This window comes from Marmota flaviventris, chromosome X (genome assembly GCF_047511675.1).
Source record: "Marmota flaviventris isolate mMarFla1 chromosome X, mMarFla1.hap1, whole genome shotgun sequence".
Taxonomy (NCBI): Eukaryota; Metazoa; Chordata; class Mammalia; order Rodentia; family Sciuridae; genus Marmota; species Marmota flaviventris.
Window position 1 is genome coordinate 124,943,377 of NC_092518.1, and position 23,104 is coordinate 124,966,480.

At 34.5% G+C, this 23,104-nt stretch overlaps 1 pseudogene; it reads right to left on the reverse strand.

Moving 5' to 3' along the window:
- Window positions 1-14,304: 14,304 nt before the first annotated feature.
- LOC114096645 (nucleophosmin pseudogene) lies at window positions 14,305-15,072 on the reverse strand (annotated as a pseudogene).
- Between the last annotated feature and the right edge of the window lie 8,032 nt (window positions 15,073-23,104).

Sequence of the window (23,104 nt, forward strand, 5' to 3'; positions counted from 1 at the left end):
TATGTTTAGATCTGTTATATCCCCCAAAATCTCATGTGTTCAGAGGTGGGATTTTTGGGAAGTGATTGATTTATGAGGCTCTGACCTCATCAGTGGGTTAGTCCATTAATAGCTGAATAGACTACTAGGAAATGTTACCTATCTAGATGAAGTAGGTCACTGGAGACTTATGAAGAACTGGAAAGGTTTGTCTCCTCCCTTGCCCTTCACACCCCCTTTGCTTCCCAGCTGCCATGACCTGAGCAACCTTCATTCATCACACCTTTGCACAATCATGCTGTGCCTGACCTCAAGCCCATAGCAATGAAGCCAGCCAGCCATGGGCTGAGTTTTCTGAAATTATGAGCCAAAATAAATCTTTACCCTTCTAAGTCAGATATTTTGGTTACACTGATGCAAAGTTGACTAACGCATAAATTAGTACTGAGAGGTGGGTTCATAGCTGTGACCATATTTGAGTATGCAGTTCAGAAGGTTTTGGAACTGGTTTGCACAAAGAGTTTGGATAAGTATGAAGATGCAGGTTAGAAAATCCTTAGAATGTTGTGAGCAGAGATGAATTGATGATACTTTTGTAATCTTGGATGATCAGAATGCTGACAGGAATGTGGATAGTAAGAAATATGCTTATGAGGTTTCAGCTGGGAATGATGATTCTATTGAGAATTGGACTAGAGGCAACACATGTCACATTCTGGCAAAGAACTTGTACACATTTTGCTCATGTCCTGAGACTTCTTGCGGGCTGACCTTAAAAGTGATGGGCTAATTAATCTGGCAGTTAAAATTCCAAGGCAGTACATAATTCAAATGGTGACATGGATATTACTGGTTGTTTTAAAGCAAGATTTACAATGAGAATTTAGAACAGAAAGCATAGCAAAATAAAATTGGATAATTTGTAATTTGGTTGAGAAGTACATGTAAAATTGGGACAAGGAAAGTAAGGTTGCTGAAGAGATTAGAGTCACTAAAAAGAGCTAAGTGATTCTTAATAGGACAATAGGAAAGATGCCTTGAGGGAATTTCAGGAATTGGTCAGATCACCATCAATCTAAGGTTCAAGTGTGTACAAGCGACAACTTTATGGAAAGACCTCACTTTAAGAAAAGACCTTGAGAGTATCTTGATCACACAGAGGTACCTAAAAAGTTGTTTCCCCAGGACATGTTTCACCATGTTTAGCTGCACAAGCATTTAGAGGCCACTGCATTCATGGTTCAAGGGGTCCTGGTTACTTTTTGAGCTTGCAGAAGGTCTTGATATTTGTTCATATAGTGCTGGTTTTGCAGGAAGATAGAATGCTGGATTTACAGTCTTGAAGGCATCCACTGAGATTCCAAAGACAGTTGTGGGAGACTAGGCAAAGTGTAGCAGGGTCTGAATTCCTCTGTGCATCCTTTGAGTGGGCAAAGTGTGAAACTGAGAGTTAAGCTAAAGCTCCAATGGGAAGCCAAAGAATTTAGAGATGCAAGGAACTTGTAATGCCTGCCAAGGAAAGCTATAGACAACTAGTAGAGCAAGTCCAAGTGGAAGGCCACATGGGCTTCAATTAGAAAGGTTATAGTGACTGGATTCCTTTAGTTCTTTGGGGACTCAAAACTTGCCACCATGTGCCCTGAATGCCTGACATGGAACTCTAGAATTTAAGATTTGCATTCCTGAGTTTTGGTCTTTGTTTGGTATCATCCTTTTTCTTATGTCCTTATTCCTCCCCCTTGATTTTTGAATGTTCACTCTGTGACATTACATACTGGAAGTATGCATCCTGATTTTTTTTTTATTTTTTATTTTTATAGGGATCATGGCTAAGAGTTCATTTTGAGTCAGAGAAGACTTTGACTTTGACTTTTGAGCACTGCTGGAACTATTGTAATATAGACATGATGAGAGGTAAACTGAATGCAGTTTGCATTGTAACATAGGCATGAGTTTTTAGGGGTAAGGGATGAATGTTATGGTTTGGATTTGGAACATCCTCCAATATCTCATATGTTCATAGGTGGGGTTTTGGGTAGTGATTTCACCAGTAGGCCTCTAATATCATCAGTGGATTAATCCATCAATAGCTGAATGAACTAGTGGGAGGCAGGACTTAGAAGAAGATCCACTTGTGCCATTAGCATATTAAACATTATACTATAGATCCTGAGGGTTCAGAAAATGCCATGCACGATAAATTAAAATAACAGAAAAAATTAAAAACAGAACAATTCCACTAAGCCATATCATATTCAAGCTGCAGAAAATCAAAGATGAGGAAAAAAATCTTGAAAGAAGCTAGAGGAAAAGATAACATCCATAGAAGAGCAAAGGAACACATTACATTTGATTTCTCTTCAGAAACCATGCAAACATGAAGAGAGGTTGTAAAATATTTAATATTTTGAAAGAAACTCCCATAAACCTAGAATTCTGTACCCTTAAAATTTTTCTTTGAACATGAAGAACTACAGACTTTTTTATAAAAACAAAAATTGAGAAAAATCTGTGGCCAATTGATCTGCCTTGTAAGAAACGTTAAAATAAGTTCTTAATACATATGGACAACTACATTAATCAAAACTCTGGATAAACACAGAGAAAGGAAGATCATCAAAGTAGAAAAATATTAAGGCAAAATAAATACTTTAAAATTTTCAGTTGAGCTAATATATAATAACTTGTTTAAAATAATATAAAAAAATGTTATTGAGTATTTATGCTTATATATAATCCATAGAATTATGAATCATATGTACAGTCCATAGAATTATGGATTATTCATAAGCATACATATTCAAATTAGTTGTAAATTTATATTTGAAACCAGTGAAAACATAAAATAAATATAACTGATACAGAATGGAGAGAAAATTAAATCATATAAAACTCAAATAAAACCACAAAGTGAAGGAAAAAAAATGGAAATCAGAAAAGGAAACAAAGAATAAAGGCAAGACATAGAAATAATATCACATAGAGTAGATGTTAAATTAACTGCCTTAGTCAGTTTAGGCTGTCTTAGCAAGATACTATATACAAATGCCTGGAAAACCAAGATCAAGATCAAGTTTCCACCATCTTTGAATTCTAGTGCAGACTCAATTCCTGATTTGCAAATGGCTGATATCTCATTTTGTCCTCACATGGGGGAGAGAGAGAAGGAGAAAGAGAGAGAGAGAGAGAGAGAGAGAGAGAGAGAGAGAGACGCATCATGCATCCTATTCTTATAAGGCCAAAGTCCTATTGGACTACAACCTTCCCTTATGACTTAATATAAACATAATTACATCCTAAGGGTTTCAAATTAAGAATTCCTGAAGTATACAATTCAGTCTATACCACTAGCTACATCAATAATAACTTTAAACATCAATGATCTAAAGACATCAATTAAAATGAATAAGAAAAGATCAAATAATATTTTTAAACAAGTAACACTTTAAATTAAAATATATATAAAGACTAAATATAAACAAATAGATAAACATACATTGGAGGAGAGATAGACTCTTCAACAAATGGGGCTGGAAAAACTGGAAATCCATATGTAGCATAATGAAATTTAAACTCTATCTTTCATTTTGCACAAAAATTAACTCAAGGTGGATCAAGGATCTATACACTAGACCAGAGAACCTGCACCTAATAGAAGAAAAAGTAGGTCCAACTTTCCATTATGTTGGCTTAGGAATAGACTTCCTCAACAACAGTCCTAAAGCACAAGAAGTAAAATCAAGAATCAATAAATGAGATGGTATCAAACTAAAATGCTTCTTCATAGCAAATGAAACTAACAAGAGTGTGAAGAGAGAGCCTACTGAATGGGATAAAACCTATACCACATGCACCTCAGGGAGAGCACTAATCTCCAGGATATATAAACTCAAAATTCTTAACCCCAAAAACAAAACAAAACAAAACAAACAAAAATAAAAACAAATAACCCAGTCAATAAATGGGCTGAAGAACTGAACAGTCACTTTACAGGAGAAGAAATATGAATGGTCAACAAATTAATTGCTAAAGATGTTTAACATTTTTTCATATGAGAAATGCAAATCAAAACTAGACTGAGACTCCATCTTACTCTAGTCAGAATGGCAATTATAAAGAATATAAGAAACAATAAATGTTGGTGAGGATGTGGGTGAAAAGGTACATTCATACATTGCTGGTGCGACTGCAAATTGGTGCGACCACTCTGGAAAACAGTATGGAGATTCCTCAAGAAAACTTGGAACGGAACCACCATTTGACCCAGTCATCCCACTCCTAGATTTATACCAAAAGGTCTTAAAATAAGCAGACTGCAATGATGCAGCCACATCAGTGTTTATAGCAGCTCAATTCATAATAGCTAAACTATAGAGCCAAACTAGGTACTCTTCAACATATGAATAGATAAAGAAATTGTGGTATATATACACAATGTTATATCTCTCAGCCTTAAAGAAAAATGAAATTTAGATGAATGGACCTGGAGAATATTATGCTAAACGAAATAAGCCAATCCCAAAGAACCATGGGCTGAATATTCTCTCTGATATGTGGAAGCTCATTCACAATAAAGGAAGATGGGAAGAATAGAGGTACCTTGGACTAGACAGAGAACAGTAAAGGGAGGGGAGATGGTATCAGGGCAGGATGATAGTAAAATATATTGGACATTATTACCCTATGTGCATATATGATTCATGACATGTGTAACTCTATATCATGTACAACCAGAAGAATGAGAAGTTGTATTCCATTTATTTATGATATGTTAAAATGCATTCTACTATCATGTATAACTAATTAGACCAATTAATTTAAAAAGTGGCTTAACAATTCTCAATGTCTATGCACCTAACACCATTATATCAAAATACATGAAGCAAAAACTTGTGGAGGTGCAAGGAGAAATAGATGAAAATCTTTATTACAGTTATATATGTCAACATATTCCTTTGGAAATAGACATATGCAGCAGCAGAATATCAGTAGTGGCATAGTTAAAACTCAATAGTATCATAAATCAAATAGATATAATTAGTATCAATAGACTGCTTCATCTGTCAAAATTTCCTATGTAACATTCACCAAGATAAACCATATTCAGTGTCATAAAATATACCTTAACACATTCAAAAGACTAGAGAGATCATATAATTAAATTAAAATGAAAATCAATAACAGAGCAATAGCTGGAAAATCCCCAAACACTTAGACATTAAATGACATGTATCTAAATAAGATGCCTCAAAAAAGAAATATAAAGAAATTGAAAAATATTTTTTAACAAATTAAAAGTAAATATATAATTTCTTAAAAATTTGGGATGTTGGGAAATCAGTGTTTTGAGGGTAATTTATAGCACTGAAAACAAATAGAAACCACTTACCTCATACCAAATCTACATAACTAAATTATAAGAAAATAAAACTAAAGACCATATTATTCATTAACATATATATAAAAACCCTCAACAAAATTATTATAAAGTTTCATTTTTAAATTTTTATTTTTAAAAATGTTTAGTTGTAGATGGACACAACACCGTTATTTTATTTATCTGTGTTGCACAGAGGATCAAACCCAGTGTCCCATGTCTGCGAGGCAAGCGCTCTACCACTGAGCCACAAGCCCAGCCCTATTGTAAAGTTTTAAATCCAATAATGTATTAAAAAATATACACCATATTTAAGTGGAAATTACCCTAGCTATGTAAACCTAGTTCAACATTTGAAAATCAAATAATGTAATCCATTACATCAACTGGATAAAAAAGAAACATCATATGATAATGTCAATAGATGTAGAAAAAAAACTTGATAAAATCCAATATATGTTCATGACAAAAAGCCAGCAAACTAGGAATAAAGAACTTTCTTAACCTCATGAAGAATGTCTACTAAAATTCTGCAGCTATGACCAGGGTTGTGGCTCAGTGGTAGAGCACTTGCCTAGCATGAGTGAGGCACTGGGTTCGATCCCCAGCACCACATAAAAATAAAAACAAATAAAATATGGGTATTGTGTCCATCTACAACTAAAAAAATAATCCTGCAGCTATCATTTTATACCTAATGGTGAGATTCCACCTACTGGGAAAAACTAGAAGCTTCCCAATAAGATCAGGAATTACTCCTTTTCAAATTTGTGCTGGCATTCCTCATTAATGCAATAAGAAAATAAAAGAAAAGAAAACATGCTGATTGGAAAAGAAGAGTAAGACTGTCTTGGTTTTCAGGTGACATAGTTGTCTATGTAGAAAACCTGAACTAGTAGGAAAAACCCTTCCTGGAACTAGTAAGCAATATAGCGAAGTATATGTTATAAGATTAATATGAAAAAGTCAATTGCATTACTATGTACCAGAAATAAACAAGTCACATTTGAATTTACTTTACTATTTATAATTTTACCCCACAAAATGAAATACTCAGATATAAATTTAAAATTACGGATGGACAAATTCTATATAAAGTAAACTACTAATCTGATGAAGAAATTCAAAGAACTAAAAATAAAGATACAGTCTATACTCATGAAGAGTAAGACTCAATATTTTCAAGATATAAGTTCTGTACATATTTTCTTACAGATTCAACATAATCCTAGTTGAAATCTCAGTAAGGTTATTTTGTACCTATTAAGCTGATTGTAAAGTTCATATAAAGACACAAAAACTCACTTTAATCAATTTAATTTTGAAAAGACTAAAGTCAGAAGATTAGTACTATCTTCAAGACTCATTATAATTCTACATTAATCAAGACAGTGTAGTATTAACAAAAGCACAAAATAATAAGTGAATGGCACAGAATAGAGAATGCAGAAACACACATACACAATTGACTTATCATTTACAAGGAAATTATAGCACTATAACAAACAGAAGATAATCTTTTAACAAATGGTGCTAGAAAAAGTAGATATCTGTATGCAAATACATCATCATGGAGAACTTGAAGACCTTCACAAACAGTAAATCAAAATGGATCACAGTTCTAGATATAAAAAGCAAAATTATAAAATTCCTAGACAAGCTCATAGGAGAAAAGCTACACAGATTTGGGTATAGCAATATATAAAACACCAAAATCATGATACATGAAAGAAATAATAGCTGTACTTTATGCAAATCAAAACCTACTATAATGCCAGTGGCTCTGCAGGTTAAGGCAGTAGAATTGTGAATTCAAAGCCAGCCTCAGGAACTTAGTGAGGTCCTAAGCAACTCAGTGAGACCCTGTCTCAAAATAAAATATAAAAAAGGTTGGGGATGTGGCTCAATGGTAAAGCACCCTTGGATTCAATCCCTGATACCTAAATTAATAAATATATAAATGAAAGCAGTACCAGAGAAGTTGGGGTTCTTTACAGTTGATTCCTTGAGAGCTGATTGCCCAGTTTAGCCCCCAGGACCAAAAAACAAACAAACAAACAAACAAACAAAAAACTAAACTAAAAAAATCTAAAATCATTTTGTGAAAGACATTGTCAGGAGAATGAGGAAAAAAAAAACACTGGCTGGGAGAAAAACATTCATTTGCAAAAGACAAAGTGGATTATGAACTATTACCAAAAAATATAACATTTGTTAACAACCAACAGTAAGAAAATAAATAACTTTAGTAATAATACTTGAGCGAAACACCTGAACAGAAACCTCATCAGAATATGTGTGGATGATAGCTAGTATATAAAAAGATGCTCAACACTGTATATCACTAAGTATTTTTAAATTAAAAACAAGAATAAGATGCTACTACATAGCTATCAGAGTGGGCATAATCCAAAGCACTGACAATATAAAATGTTCAAAGGAAATTGAGCAACCACAACACTCATTGTTGGGAATGCTAAATAACAGTCATTTTTGGAAGAGAATTTGTCAGTTTCTTGCAAAATTAAACATAGTCATACAATATGACCAGTAATCATGTTCGTTGATATTTACGCAAATGAATTTAAAAAAGTTAAAAACTTTTTCCTACAAAAACTACACACAAATGTTTATAGCAGCTTTATGTATAATTACCGAAACTTTGAAGCAACCAAGTTATATCTTTAGTGGTGATTTGATAAACTATGGTACATTTAGACAATGGAATGTTAATCAGCACTAAAAAGAAATGATCTATCAAGCCATAAGAAAACAGGGAGGAAATGTAAATGAATATTATTAATTGAAAGAAGCTCATCTATATACTGTACAATTTGAACTACATGGCATTCTAGAAAAGGCTAAACTGTAGAGACAGTTAAAGAAACAGTTTTTTTTAGGGTCTATGGGGAAGAGAGGGATGATTAGGAGTACATTTGTTTTCTAGGAAGGAAAAATATTCTGTATGATACAATGGCAGATACATGCCATTATACATTTATCAAAATCAATTCGATGTACAACATAGTCAACTCTAATGTAAACTATTAAGTTTGGGTGAAAATGTGACAAAGTAAGATCACTGATTGCAGTAAATGTATTATATGAGCATGTGGTGTGTGTGTGTGAGTGTGTGTGTGTGTGTGTGTGTGTGATCCTAGATGATGAAATCCAGGGCTTTACTCATCCTCTAGGGATATGACTTACCAATAAAGTACATACCCAGCCCTGGGTGGTATGATTTTCTCATACATTTATTTATTTATTCATTTATTTACTCACTCACTTACTTATTTGCTTATTTATTTAATGTAGTGCTGAGGATTGAACCCCATGTATCAGACATGCTAGGCAAGCACTCTACCACTGAGGTACAAACACAGTCTTGGGTGGGTGATTTTGATAGTGGGGAAGCCAACATTGTGCATGATGGGATATATGAGATTTATCTGTACCTACCACTTAATTTTTCTATAAACATAAACCCAATCTAAAAGCAAGTCTATTTTAGATAAAATGGATAATAATCAAGATCAAAACATAAGAATATATTTTGGATCTCCTTGAAGTAGATGAGTGGTTTCTGCTCAAATGAAATACAGAATTCACCTTTTATTTGTGGGGGATATATTTCAAGACCCCTAGTGAGTGAAACAGAACTCTCTGTATACTACACATGTATAACTACAGTAAACTTTTACATTTTCACTTAAATGGAACATTTGTGGCTTCTGTTTGCAATTCCAAATTACCAGCATTACTACTTTTTGTCACCTGGAGGCAAGGAAGCTGGACTTTTGTGCCCTTATGTCAGGCAGTCATTGGCCTTTAGATGTGTTTCTTGTGGGCACAGTAGCACCTCCTGGGGGAAAGGCCTCCCATTTGACCAGGACAATTCTCTGGATAAAGCGGGAGCTGTTAACCCTTAGCATTTAACATTCACAACATATGGGAGATGGTGATTTGGCTTTGTAAATGGTATCAGATGAAATACCAGTGGTGTTCACTGTACATAATCTGAATAGTCTGGAAAAGTTTAAAGCTCTAAACATTTGTGCAAAGTTAAAATGAAGAATTAGTTTGGAGCAATATTAGTGTAAGTTGTTTATTGTATTTGGATTTATTATAATAAAATAAATGTTATTAATTTTAGGTTAAGATTAAAATAACTATTATGATTAAGTATTTGGGCTAGTGTTAAAAGGATTAAGGCTGGAATCCAAGATATCATTAGATTAGTGAATAACAATCATTTTTTTTAAATCCCCAAGTAAAATCATGCAGATTTTCTTGTCAAAATGCAAGAATCCAATTACTTACAAAATTGAAAAAATGTACTTCTCCCTAAACAACAATTGAACCAAAAGAAAATTTAAAGGTATTGAATCTGTAATAATATACTGTTAATGAAATATTCCCACATATTAAATATTAATAAATAGGACCAACATGATAGAAAAGATTAAAAAATGTAAATGTTTGCATTATGAAATAAGTAAGAATTAGGTTAGCTTAATATTCAACACTCAGAAATTTGATGAAAGGAAGTTAGGCAATGAATTAAAGTAATGTTTATAAGTATATATTGAATTACTTGGATGTAATTTCTTGAAATCATTAATACCTTCAGCACCCATAAATGCAAAATCACAAAAAAGTAAGCATGCAATACAATAATAATGATGGTGATAAAGCTCTGTGATAGGTACTTTACACTCTAATTTATGCTCTCATGCTAACTCTAAAGTTTATAATACAACCTCATTAAGATTACATTATTTTTTTTTAATTTTTATGGTTGGTAGATCAAAACATTACATAGTTCTTGACATATCATATTTCACACTTTGATTCAAATGGGTTATGAACTCCCATTTTTACCCCGTATACAGATTGCAGAATCACATCAGTTACACATCCACTGATTTACATATTGCCATACTTGTGTCTGTTGTATTCTGCTGCCTTTCCTATCATCTACTATCCCCCCTCCCCTCCCCTCCCCTCCCATCTTCTCTCTCTACCCCATCTACTGTAATTCATTTCTCCCCCTTGTTTTTTTCCCTTTCCCCTCACTTCCTCTTGTATGTAATTTTGTATAACCATGAGGGTCTCCTTCCAATTCCGTGCAATTTTCCTTCTCTCTCCCTTTCCCTCCCACCTCTTGTCCCTGTTTAATGGTAATCTTCTTTTTTTAATTTATTTTTTTATTTTTTTTTATTGTTGGTTGTTCAAAACATTACATAGTTCTTGATATATCATCTTTCACACTTTGCTTCAAGTGGGTTATGAACTCCTATTTTTAGCCCATATACAGATTGCAGAATCACATCAATTACACATCCATTGATTTACATATTGCCATACAAGTGACTGTCGTGTTCTGCTACCTTTCCTATCCTACTATCCCCCCTCCCCTCCCCTCCCCTCCCCTCTTCTCTCTCTACCCCCTCTACTGACCTTCATTTCTCCCCCTTGTATTATTTTTCCCTTTCCCCTCATTTCCTCTTGTATGTTATTTTGTATAACCCTGAGGGTCTCCTTCCATTTCCATGCAATTTCCCTTTTCTCTCCCTTTCCCTCCCACCTCTCATCTCTGTTTAATGTTAATCTTCTTCTCATGCTCTTCGTCCCTACTCTGTTCTTAGTTACTCTCCTTATATCAAAGAAGACATTTGGCATTTGTTTTTTAGGGATTGGCTAGCTTCACTTAGCATAATCTGCTCTAGTGCCATCCATTTCCCTGCAAATTCTATGATTTTGTCATTTTTTAATGCAGAGTAATACTCCATTGTGTATAAATGCCACATTTTTTTAATCCATTCGTCTATTGAAGGGCATCTGGGTTGGTTCCACAGTCTTGCTATTGTGAATTGTGCTGTTATGAACATCGATATAGCAGTGTCCCTGTAGTATGCTCTTTTTAGGTCTTTAGGGAATAGACTGAGAAGGGGAATAGCTGGGTCAAATGGTGGTTCCATTCCCAGCTTTCCAGGAAATCTCCATACCACTTTCCAAATTGGCCGCACCAATTTGCAGTCCCACCAGCAATGTACAAGTTTACCCTTTTCCCCACATCCTCGCCAGCACTTGTTGTTGTTTGACTTCATAATGGCTGCCAATATTACTGGAGGGAGATGGTATCTTAGGGTGGTTTTGATTTGCATTTCTCTGACTGCTAGAGATGGTGAGCATTTTTTCATGTACTTATTGATTGATTGTATGTCCTCCTCTGAGAAGTGTCTGTTCAGGTCCTTGGCCCATTTGTTGATTGGGTTATTTGTTTTCTTATTGTTTAATTTTTTGAGTTCTTTGTATACTCTGGATATTAGGGCTCTATCTGAAGTGTGAGGAGTAAAGATTTGTTCCCAGGATGTAGGCTCTCTATTTACCTCTCTTATTGTTTCTTTTGCTGAGAAAAAACTTTTTAGTTTGAGTAAGTCCCATTTGTTGATGCTAGTTATTAACTCTTGTGTTATGGGTGTCCTATTGAGGAATTTGGAGCCCGACCCCACAGTATGTAGATCGTACCCAAATTTTTCTTCTATCAGACACCGTGTCTCTGATTTGATATCAAGCTCCTTGATCCATTTTGAATTAACTTTTGTGCATGGCGAGAGAAAGGGATTCAGTTTCATTTTTTTGCATATGGATTTCCAGTTTTCCCAGCACCATTTGTTGAAGATGCTATCCTTCCTCCATTGCATGCTTTTAGCCCCTTTATCAAATATAAGATAGTTGTAATTTTGTGGATTGGTTTCTGTGTCCTCTATTCTATACCATTGGTCCACCCACCTGTTTTGGTACCAGTACCATGCTGTTTTTGTTACTATTGCTGTGTAGTATAGTTTGAAGTCTGGTATAGCTATACCGCCTGATTCACACTACCTGCTTAGAGTTGTTTTTGCTATTCTGGGTATTTTATTTTTCCATATGAATTTCATGATTGCTTTATCTATTTCTACAAGAAACGCCATTGGGATTTTGATTGGCATGGCATTAAACCTATAGAGAACTTTTGGTAATATCGCCATTTTGATGATGTTAGTTCTGCCTATCCATGAACAGGGTATATTTTTCCATCTTCTAAGATCTTCTCCTATTTCTCTCTTTAGGGTTCTGTAGTTTTCATTATATAAGTCTTTCACCTCTTTTGTTAGGTTGATTCCCAAGTATTTTATTTTTTTTGAGGATATTGTGAATGGAGTGGTTGTCCTCATTTCCATTTCAGAAGATTTGTCACTGATATACAGGAATGCCTTTGATTTATGCATGTTGATTTTATATCCTGCCACTTTGCTGAATTAATTTATTAGCTCTAATAGTTTCTTTGTAGTCCTTTTTGGGTCTGCTAGGTATAGAATCATGTCAACTGCAAATAGTGATAATTTAAGTTCTTCTTTTCCTATTTCTATGCCTTTAATTTCTTTCGTCTGTCTAATTGCTCTGGCCAGTGTTTCGAGAACTATGTTGAACAGAAGTGGTGAGAGAGGGCATCCCTGTCTTGTTCCAGATTTTAGAGGGAATGCCTTCAATTTTTCTCCATTCAGAATGATGCTAGCCTGAGGCTTAGCATAGATAGCTTTTACAATATTGAGATATGTTCCTGTTATTCCTAGTTTTTCTAGAGTTTTGAACGTAAAGGGATGCTGTACTTTGTCGAATGCTTTTTCAGCATCTATCGAGATGATCATATGGTTCTTATCTTTAAGTCTATTGATGTGGTGAATAACATTTATTGATTTCTGTATATTGAACCAGCCTTGCATCCCAGGGATGAATCCTACTTGATCATGGTGCACAATTTTTTTGATATGTTTTTGTATCTGATTTGCCAGAATTTTATTGAGGATTTTTGCATCTAGGTTCATTAGAGATATTGGTCTGTAGTTTTCTTTCTTTGAAGTGTCTTTGTCTGGGTTAGGAATTAGGGTGGTATTGGCCTCATAGAATTAATTTGGAAGTTCTCCCTCTTTTTGTATTTCCTGAAATAGCTTGAAAAGTATTGGTATTAGTTCTTCTTTAAAGGTTTTGTAAAACTCTGCTGTATACCCATCCGGTCCTGGGCTTTTCTTGGTTGGTAGTCTTTTGATGGCTTCTTCTATTTCCTCAATTGATATTGGTCTGTTTAGGTTGTCTATATCCTCCTGACTCAATCTGGGCAGATCATATGACTTAAGAAATTTATGGATGCCTTCACCATCCTCTATTTTATTGGAGTATAAGGATTCAAAATAATTTCTAATTATCTTCTGTATTTCTGAAGTGTCTGTTGTGATATTGCCTTTTTCATCCCGTATGCTAGTAATTTGAGTTCTCTCTCTTCTTCTCTTCCCTAGCATGGCTAAGGGTCTGTCGATTTTATTTATTTTTTCAAAGAACCAACTTTTAGTTTTGTCAATTTTTTCAATTGTTTCTTTTGTTTCGATTTCATTAATTTCAGCTCTGATTTTAATTATTTCTTGCCTTCTTCTTCTTTTGCTGTTGTTTTGCTCTTCTTTTTCTAGGATTTTGAGATGAAGTATGAGATCATTTATTTGTTGTTTTTTTCTTTTTTTAAGGAATGAACTCCAAGCAATGAATTTTCCTCTTAGAATTGCTTTCATTGTGTCCCATAGATTCCAATATGTTGTGTCTGTGTTTTCATTTATCTCTAAGAATTTTTTTAATTTCCTCCTTGATGTCTTCTATAACCCATTGATCATTCAGTAACCTATTGTTCATTCTCCAAGTGATGCATGATTTTTCCTTCCTTCTTTTATTGTTGATTTCCAGTTTAATTCCATTATGATCAGATAAGATGCATGGTATTATCTCTACTCCTTTATAATGTCTAAGAGTTGCCCTGTGACATAATATATGATCTATTTTTGAGAAGGATCCATGTGCTGCTGAGAAAAAAAGTGTAACTGCTTGTTGTTGGGTGGCATATTCTATACATGTACAGAACTAGGTCCTTTTGTTGTTTTAGGAGTTTTTTCCTATTTTTTGAAGGATGCTTGACCTTTTGATCTTGGTGTTGTTGGTTTTGAGTCTTTTCCATTCTGGTTCGATTTTTGTGCATTTTTGGCTAGAGTATCTCATATAGATTTCTTCACTGGAGCTTTTTCTTCAATTTACTCATCATCAAAATCATCATCATCATCATCATCATCATCATCATCATCATCATCGACATCTTCATCAGCAGCAAGTTTTACTATTTTCTGGGGAACCTTGGTACCACCTCCAGGGGCAGATTGCTTTCCAGATACACTTAAGAGTTTCACATCCTCCTCCTCTTCATCTTCTGACTCTGCATCTTCCTCTACAGCTACTAAGTGCTGGCCACTAATATGCACAGGCCCTGAACTGCACTTCAACCTTAAGACCACAGGTGGTATGATTTCAAAGCCCCCAAGGGAAACCGTTGTCTGTACTGACATTTTCAATGTTGCCAGTGTTACTTTAATTGGACTGCCTTCATAATTCATTGTCTCTGCTTCAACAGTGTGCAATTCATCCTTTGCACCAGCCTCTAAACTGACCGTTCTTAATGATAACTGGTGCTCATTTTCATCATTATCCACCTTAAAGTGATAATCTTTGTCAGCTTTTAGCTCATAACCGAAAAGGTAGTTCTGGGGCCTCAGGGGGCTCATGTCCATATCCATCGAATCTTCCATGGGGTGGTAGCATGCACTTAAGTGGGAGAGAAGGCGGACGGAAAATGGGTGGCTGCTCTAAAAAGAGGCGCAGGACAGAATCACCCCAGGCGATTACATTATTTTTTATTTTTCAAGTATCACTCATCCAGAAAGAGGCAGAGACAATGACTTAAAAGCTTCAAACTACAGTGCCTTACTCTGAACTATATTATCATAATTATTTTAAAATATAGCAATGGGTATTACTATAGTATTTTTGAAAATTTCAATACAATTGACTTTGTTTTTGACAAAATGACTAATCCTCTCCTAAATTTAAAAGCTGAAAAAATGAATAATCTTGGCAAAACCTGAAAAGGGTGGGGAGCCAAGGAATTGTTTTCCAAAATATTTCAGGTTTTATGTAGCTTAATAAATGTATTATGTCAGGCACCAAATATGAGATACTTTCCATCTTTTATTCTGTGCTTGAAAACAATGACACAGATAAAGGACATTATTTATTTTATTCTTTAAATATAGATTAATTTTTATTCATATAGTTATATTGTAAATGTTATAAAATATTCAAATTTCAAGGAAAAATATTCTCCTTTATCATTATATTACTCTAAACATGCTTTCTAACACTACCATCTATGAAATGAATTTCATAGAGAAATTTGCTTTTAGTTTTGGTGCATAAACTTGCTAAAAATTGTACTGTGCATTTATATACATGAAATGCTAAAAACCTAGCATGATAGCATTGTTTTATGTATGTATTTATTTATATCACGATGTATACATCATTATACAACTTGCTTTGATAATAATAATGGCATGGGAATCTTCATTTTATCAAATATCTTGTCTTATTTTAAGGTAACAATTAAAACTTCATATATATATATATATATATATATATATATATATATATATATATAATAGTTATGCAAATGTATATTATGATTATATATGTAAGGAGTATGTGTGTTTATATGTATTTATATATATATGTATGTGTGCATGTATATATATATATATATATATATATATATATATATATATATACATATATACACACATATACATAAATGTTAAAATATACATATATATGGAGAGAGAGAGAGAGAGAGATGAAGGAGATGTATATCAGTTTTTTCAAATGTTCATATCTTCTGTCTCATTACCTTTTTTTTTTTTTTGAGAGAGAGAGAGAATTTTTTTAATATTTATTTTTTAGTTTTTGGTGGACACAAATCTGTGTTTTTGTATGTGGTGCTGAGGATCAAACCCGGACCGCATGAATGCCAGGCGAGCACGATACCACTTGAGCCACATCCCCAGCCCCTCATTACCTTTTTTTTCCCTCTGATCTGGTTTAACCTATGCTAACAAAGTTTCTAGTTTTTCTTAATTTGCTAAAAATTCTTTTTTAAAAATGTTATTATTGGGTGTTCAACATTATTAAGAACTTTTTAGTTTGGCATCTTTGAGATGATCAAAAACCTTTATTACTATATTTGGCTAATAGAGTAAATTATATGATTAATTTTAATTTTGAAAATTTTTGCATTATAAGGTGATTGTTGTTTATGATGCATTTTACTATATAGCTAAATACAATTTGTTACATTTAATTAAACTTACTTTTCTTTTTAAGATCATGAGTTTGACCTATAGCTAACCTTTTACATGGAATACTTTTGCTTCTAATCTCAGGACTACATTAGCCTTAAAAAATAGTTAGGGCCAGACCAGACTGGAGGAAGCCCAGCCCCAGCCCCATGAGCTAGTCTGGAGGAAGCCCATCAACCCTTAAAACCCATCAAAGGGGGTGTGGCTACCAGCATGGTTCTGTGGCTGATCCAGGTACCCGGTTTCCAACTCCCACACCCTTAGCTGCGATAACTCAAAATATTTCCCACAAGCTTTTGGGGGGTGTAGCTATCAATGCAAAACAACAACTGTACAGGCACCTGGTTACCACCTCAGAGACTAGAATAGGGAGGATACAGGTGGAAGCTCCTGTCCTTTCACACTGGCTACATCCACCACCCTGAACACAGAGGCTCAAGCTAGGAATAGACAACGCCACCTACTGGAAGCAAGGAAAACAGAGTTCTGAGACTTTTTTTCTTTTCTTTTTTTTCCTCTCTTTTCTTCTCTCTCTTTCACAACCTCAGCATATGTGAAACAAAGAACTGTGCATGAACAAATGAATCACCAAAATAATGTAATATAGAGGAATTGCATATGCCGCACCTCCCCCCATTTTTTTCCTTTTTTCTTCCTTACTTTCTTTTTCCTTCTCTCTTTTTTCTCTTTCTTCCTTGTTATTTTTTTTCTTTTTTCTTCATTCTTACTCCCTCTATCCAACTTTCAACCCCCTAACTTTTACTATGTATATGTAGGGTAACTATCTAAATACAGATGGGAGGTTGAGTCTACACATTCTTCCATAATTACCAGTCTATTGGTTAGAGTTCTCCAAAGTTGCTAAGTTAGTTTAACCTCATACCATCACTTCTTTCCCTCTAAGTATAACATCCTTCGTCTGAAATTCAGTTTTCTATATGCCACCAGATATGGTATGCCTTTTATGAAACTAATGACTATATTTTTAAATAATAATTGAAACCAATATCTGTAGACTTAGATTCTAACTATAAATGTATTAATAATGAAAACGTGTGCTTAGATTATGTACTGTTGATACTGGGAACTGTTAACATTTTCTTTCACCGCAATAGAGGGATTTTGGAGCTATACAAGAACAATATAAATATATAAAGGGAAAACCATTAACACAACAGTTTCACAAAGCTAGAAAGAAACTTGAGCAGTATGAAAAGACAAGGAAAGAAAGGACCACAAACAATGCAGGTCAATTCAACATTAGAAGAGGTAGTATCTGCAGCAGATGGAATGTCAGATAACGAGTTCAGGATATACATGCTTCAGATGATCTGGAGTCTCACTGAAGACATTAGACAGCAAAATCAGACAATGAAAGATCACTTTGACAATGAATTACATAAACAAATCCAAGAAGCAAAAGATCGACTCTACAGGGAGATAGAGGATATATAAAAAAAATAATAATGAAATAAAATAAACAAAAAAACCCCAGAAATCCTGGAAATGCAGGAAAAATAAACCAAATTAAAAACTCAAATGATAGTATTACCAGCAGAGTAGAACACTTAGAAGATAGAACATCAGACAACGAAGACAAAGTTTTTCAACTTGAAAAGAACATAGACAGCTCAGCGAGAATGTTAAGAAATCATGAGTAGAACATCCATAAAGAGACCAAACTTAAGAGTTATTGGAATACAAGAGGGTATAGAGGTCCAAACCAAAGGAATGAGCAATGTGTTCAATGAAATAATACTAGAAAACTTCCCAGACTTAAAGAATGAAACAAAAATCCAAATCCTAGAAGCCTACAGGACGCTGAATGTACAAAATCATAAGAGATCCACACCAAGACACATTATAATGAAGATGCCCAACATACAGAATAAAAGCTACAAGAGAAAGGAAGCAGATTACATTTAGCGGTAAGCCAATCAGGATAATGGCTGATCTTTCAACACAGACTCTGAAACCTAGAAGATACTGGAACAACATATTTCAAATGCTGAAAGAAAATGGGTCCAACCAAGAATCGTGTATCCAGCGAAATTCAGCTTCAGGATTGAAGGTGAAATAAAAATCTTCCACGATAAACAAAAGTTAAAAGAATTTGCAGCTAGAAAACCAGATCTTCAAAACATCCTCGGCAAAACATTACAGGAAGAGGAAATGAAAAATAACAATGAAAACCAACAGTGGGAGGTAGGACAGTAAAGGAAAAACTAATCAAAGAGGAAAAACTAATCAAAGAGGAAAAACAAATCATGTTAAGTAACATAAATAACCAAATATGGCTGGAAGTACAAACCATATTGCAATAGTAACCCTAAATGTTAATGGCTTAAATGCACCAATCAAAAGACATAGACTAGTAGACTGGATTTAAAAAAAAAAAGATCCAACTATATGCTGCCTTCAGGAGACTCATCTGATAGGAAAAGACATACACAGACTGAAGGTGAAAGGGTGGGAAAAATCATACCACTCACATGGACCTCAGAAGCAAGCAGGGGTGTCCATACTTGTAACAAATAAAATAGACTTCAAGCCAAAGTTAATCAAAAGGGATAAACAAGGACACTACATACTGCTCAAGGGAACCATACACCAACAAGACTTGACGATCTTTAATAATATATGCCCCAAACTATTGTACATCTACATTCATCAAAAAACTCTTCTCAAGAGTCAAATAGACCACAACACAATAATCATGGGAGATTTTAACACACCTCTCTCACCACTGGACAGATCTTCCAAACAAAAGTTGAATAAAGAAACCATAGAGCTCAATAATACAATTAATAACTTAGACTTAATTGACATATACAGAATATACCACCCAACATCAAGCAGATACACTTTCTTCTCAACAGCACATAGATCCTTCTCAAAAATAGACCATATATTGTTGAGAGCCACAGCCGAAGGGGCCCCAGCAAACTTCCAGCTGCCAGCAATCCAGCTGCCGGCTGATGATTGGCTCACAGCGGCCCCAGCAACATCTAGCTGATTGGCTCCTCGGCCCCAGCAACATCTAGCTGATTGGCTCCTCTGCGGTGATGCTCATTGGACTGTTTCCCTGCCCTTTCAGACCACGGAGCTGCTCATTGGGGGACTTTTTGGCTCTGCCCACGTGACCCAGCCAATCGGCCTCAAGAGCAGGAGGATTGTGGGAGGTGGAGAGAAGCTTGTGGGGGGAGAGACAGGCTTGTGGAAAGCCGGTGGTGGCAGTTGAGGCTCTGAGGGGTTTTTCCTGAGAGGCTGTTTGTTTGGCGTGTTTGGTTCTAAAAATAAAGTTAGTTTCTTTTGACAAGTGGCTCCTGATTGTGCCCAGCCAGACTGCGGCAATATATTATGCCACAGGGCGAATCTTAGCAAATACAAAGGAGTAGAGATACTACCATTCATTTTATCTGATCATAATGGAAATAAATTGGAAATCAATAATAAAATAAGAAAGAAAAATTCCTACATCATATGGAGAATAAACAATATGCTACAGAATGAACAAAGGGTTACAGAAGACATCAAAGAGGAAATTAAAAATTCTTAGAGGTAAATGAAAAATCAGACACAACATATCGAAATCTCTGGGACACTATGAAAGCAGTACTAAGAGGAAAATGCATTTAATGGAGTTCATTCCTTAAAAGAAGGAAAAGCCAACAAATAAATTACCTCACACTACACCTTGAAGCCTTAGAAAAAGAAGAACAAACCAGCAGCAAATACAGCAGAAGGCAAGAAATAATTAAAATCAGAGCTGAAATCAAAGAAATTGAAACAAAAGAAACAATCAAAAAAATTGACAAAACTAAAAGTTGGTTCTTTGAAAAAATAAATAAGATTGATAGACCACTAGCCATGCTAACAAAGAGAAGAAGAGAGAGAACCCAAATTTGTAGCTTACAGGATGAAAAAGGCAACATCACAACAGACACTTCAGAAATACAGAAGATAATTAGAAATTATTTTGAAACCCTATACACCAATAAAATAGAGGATAGTGAAGGCATCGATAAATTCCTTAAGGCATATGAGCTACTCAGATTGATTCAGGATGATATAAACAACCTAAACAGACCAATATCAAGTGAGGAAATAAAAGAAGCCATCAAAAGGTTACCAACCAAGAAAAGCCAAGGACTGGATGGATATACAGCAGAGTTTTACAAGAACTTTAAAGAAGCACTAATACCAATACTCTTCAATCTATTTCAGGAGATAGAATAAGAGGGAGTACTTCCAAATTCATTCTATGAGGCCAACATCACCCTGATTCCAAAACCAGATAAAGATATCTCAAAGAAAGAAAACTACAGACCAATATCACTAATGAATTTAGATGCAAAAATCCTCAATAAAATTCTGGCAAATTGGATACAAAAACATATCAAAAAGATCGTGCACCATGACTAAGTGGGATTCATCCCTGGGATGCAATGCTGTTTCAATATAAGGAAATCAATAAATGTAATTCACCACATCAATAGAGTTAAAGATAAGAACCATATGATCATCTCCATAGACGCTGAAAAAGCATTCAACAAAGTACAGCATCCCTTTATGTTCAAAACTCTAGAAAAACTAGGGATAACAGGAACATACCTCAATATTGTAAAAGCAATCTATGCTAAGCCTCAGGCTAACATCATTCTGAATGGAGAAAAACTGAAGGCATTCCCTCTAAAATCTGGAACAAGACAGGGATGCCCTCTCTCACCACTTCTGTTCAACATAGTTCTCGAAACACTGGCCAGAGCAATTAGACAGACGAAAGAAATTAAAGGCATAAAAATAGGAAAAGAAGAACTTAAATTATCACTATTTGCAGGTGACATGATTCTATACCTAGCAGACCCAAAAGGGTCTACAAAGAAACTATTAGAGCTAATAAATGAATTCAGCAAAGTGGCAGGATATAAAATTTAGAAAGCAGTATGGAGATTCCTTGGAAATCTGGGAATGGAACCACCATTTGACCCAGCTATTCCCCTTCTCGGACTATACTCAAAAGATCTAAAAAGAGCATGCTACAGGGACACAGCCACATCAATGTTTATAGCAGCATAATTCACAATCGCTAGAATGTGGAACCAAACTAGATGCCCTTCAATAGATGAACGGATTAAAAAAATGTGGCATTTATACACAATGGAATATTACTCAGCACTAAAAAATAATAAAATCATGGCATTTGCAGGGAAATGGACGGCATTAGAGCAGATTATGCTAAATGAATTTAGCCAATCCCTAAAAAACAAATTCCGAATGTCTTCTCTGATATAAGGGGGGTGACTCAAAATGGGATCGGGAGGAAGAGCATGAGAAGAAGACTACCACCAAATAGGGAATAGAGGTGGGAGGGAAAAAGAGGGAGAAGGGGAGTTGCACGGAAGATGGAAGGAGAACCTCATTGTTATACAGAAGACATATATGATGTTGTGATGAGAAAAAGAAAAAATAGTGTGTCACATTAGATTGGATAGAGAGAAAGGATGGAAGGGGATGGAAGGAGTAGGGGGGATAGGAAGGACAGTAGAATAGAATAGACATTATGATTGATGTATGTATATTGCATGTATGTATTATATGTCAAAATACATTCTGCTGTCATGTATAACTAAAAAAATAGTTAGGTAGCTTCAAATTTTGTTATGTTCAGGAACAGGTTTCAGGAAATGAGATTTTTTTGAGTTATTGGTGGAACTCTTCTTTAAATACATCTGTGCTTGCTGTACCTTTTGGAAAGTGGGAGAAAGGATATTTCTCTTTTTTAACTTTGTCTATGTTTTTATTTGTATTCAGATACAGTACTTATTCTTGAGATAATTTTGTGGAATTTTTTCCTAAAACATTTTTACTTTATCTAGGCATTCAAATTTAAAAGGGTTCACCTGATGTTTTCCATTCATGAGAAACCACATATAACTCCTGTATATGTAGTTAATGATATGTGTGTGTTTGCAAGTATTGATTTATTTTTGTGTGTGTTTGGTTGTTACTTGGCATCAGACATGTGAAATAGAATTTTTAGTGTATCATCAGTCCTCTATCTTAAATATAGTTTATTGGTAATGCTCACATGTTACAAAGATAGCCCAAAATAAAGTTTATGTTAGTTTGACACTTGAATAGAGTTGCAAACTACTAGAAAATGAATGTAGTCATGTATATTATAATGAGTTATTTTCCCCTTTGAAAGGTAACAAATTAATTATTTCCATGTTTAGTTGTGATGGGTTTTCAGTTTCCTTACTTTTGGAATCTGTCATCTTCTTCAGGCCATGAATTTTAGAGGTCTAATGACAGGCTCGCTCAGAACTAAGAAATAGGTGTAAATATCCTTATCATGATTGCTCAGTCATGGTTGAAATATATATATATATATATATATATATATATATATATATATATATATATATACACACACATACATACACATACATATACAATATATACACATATATACACA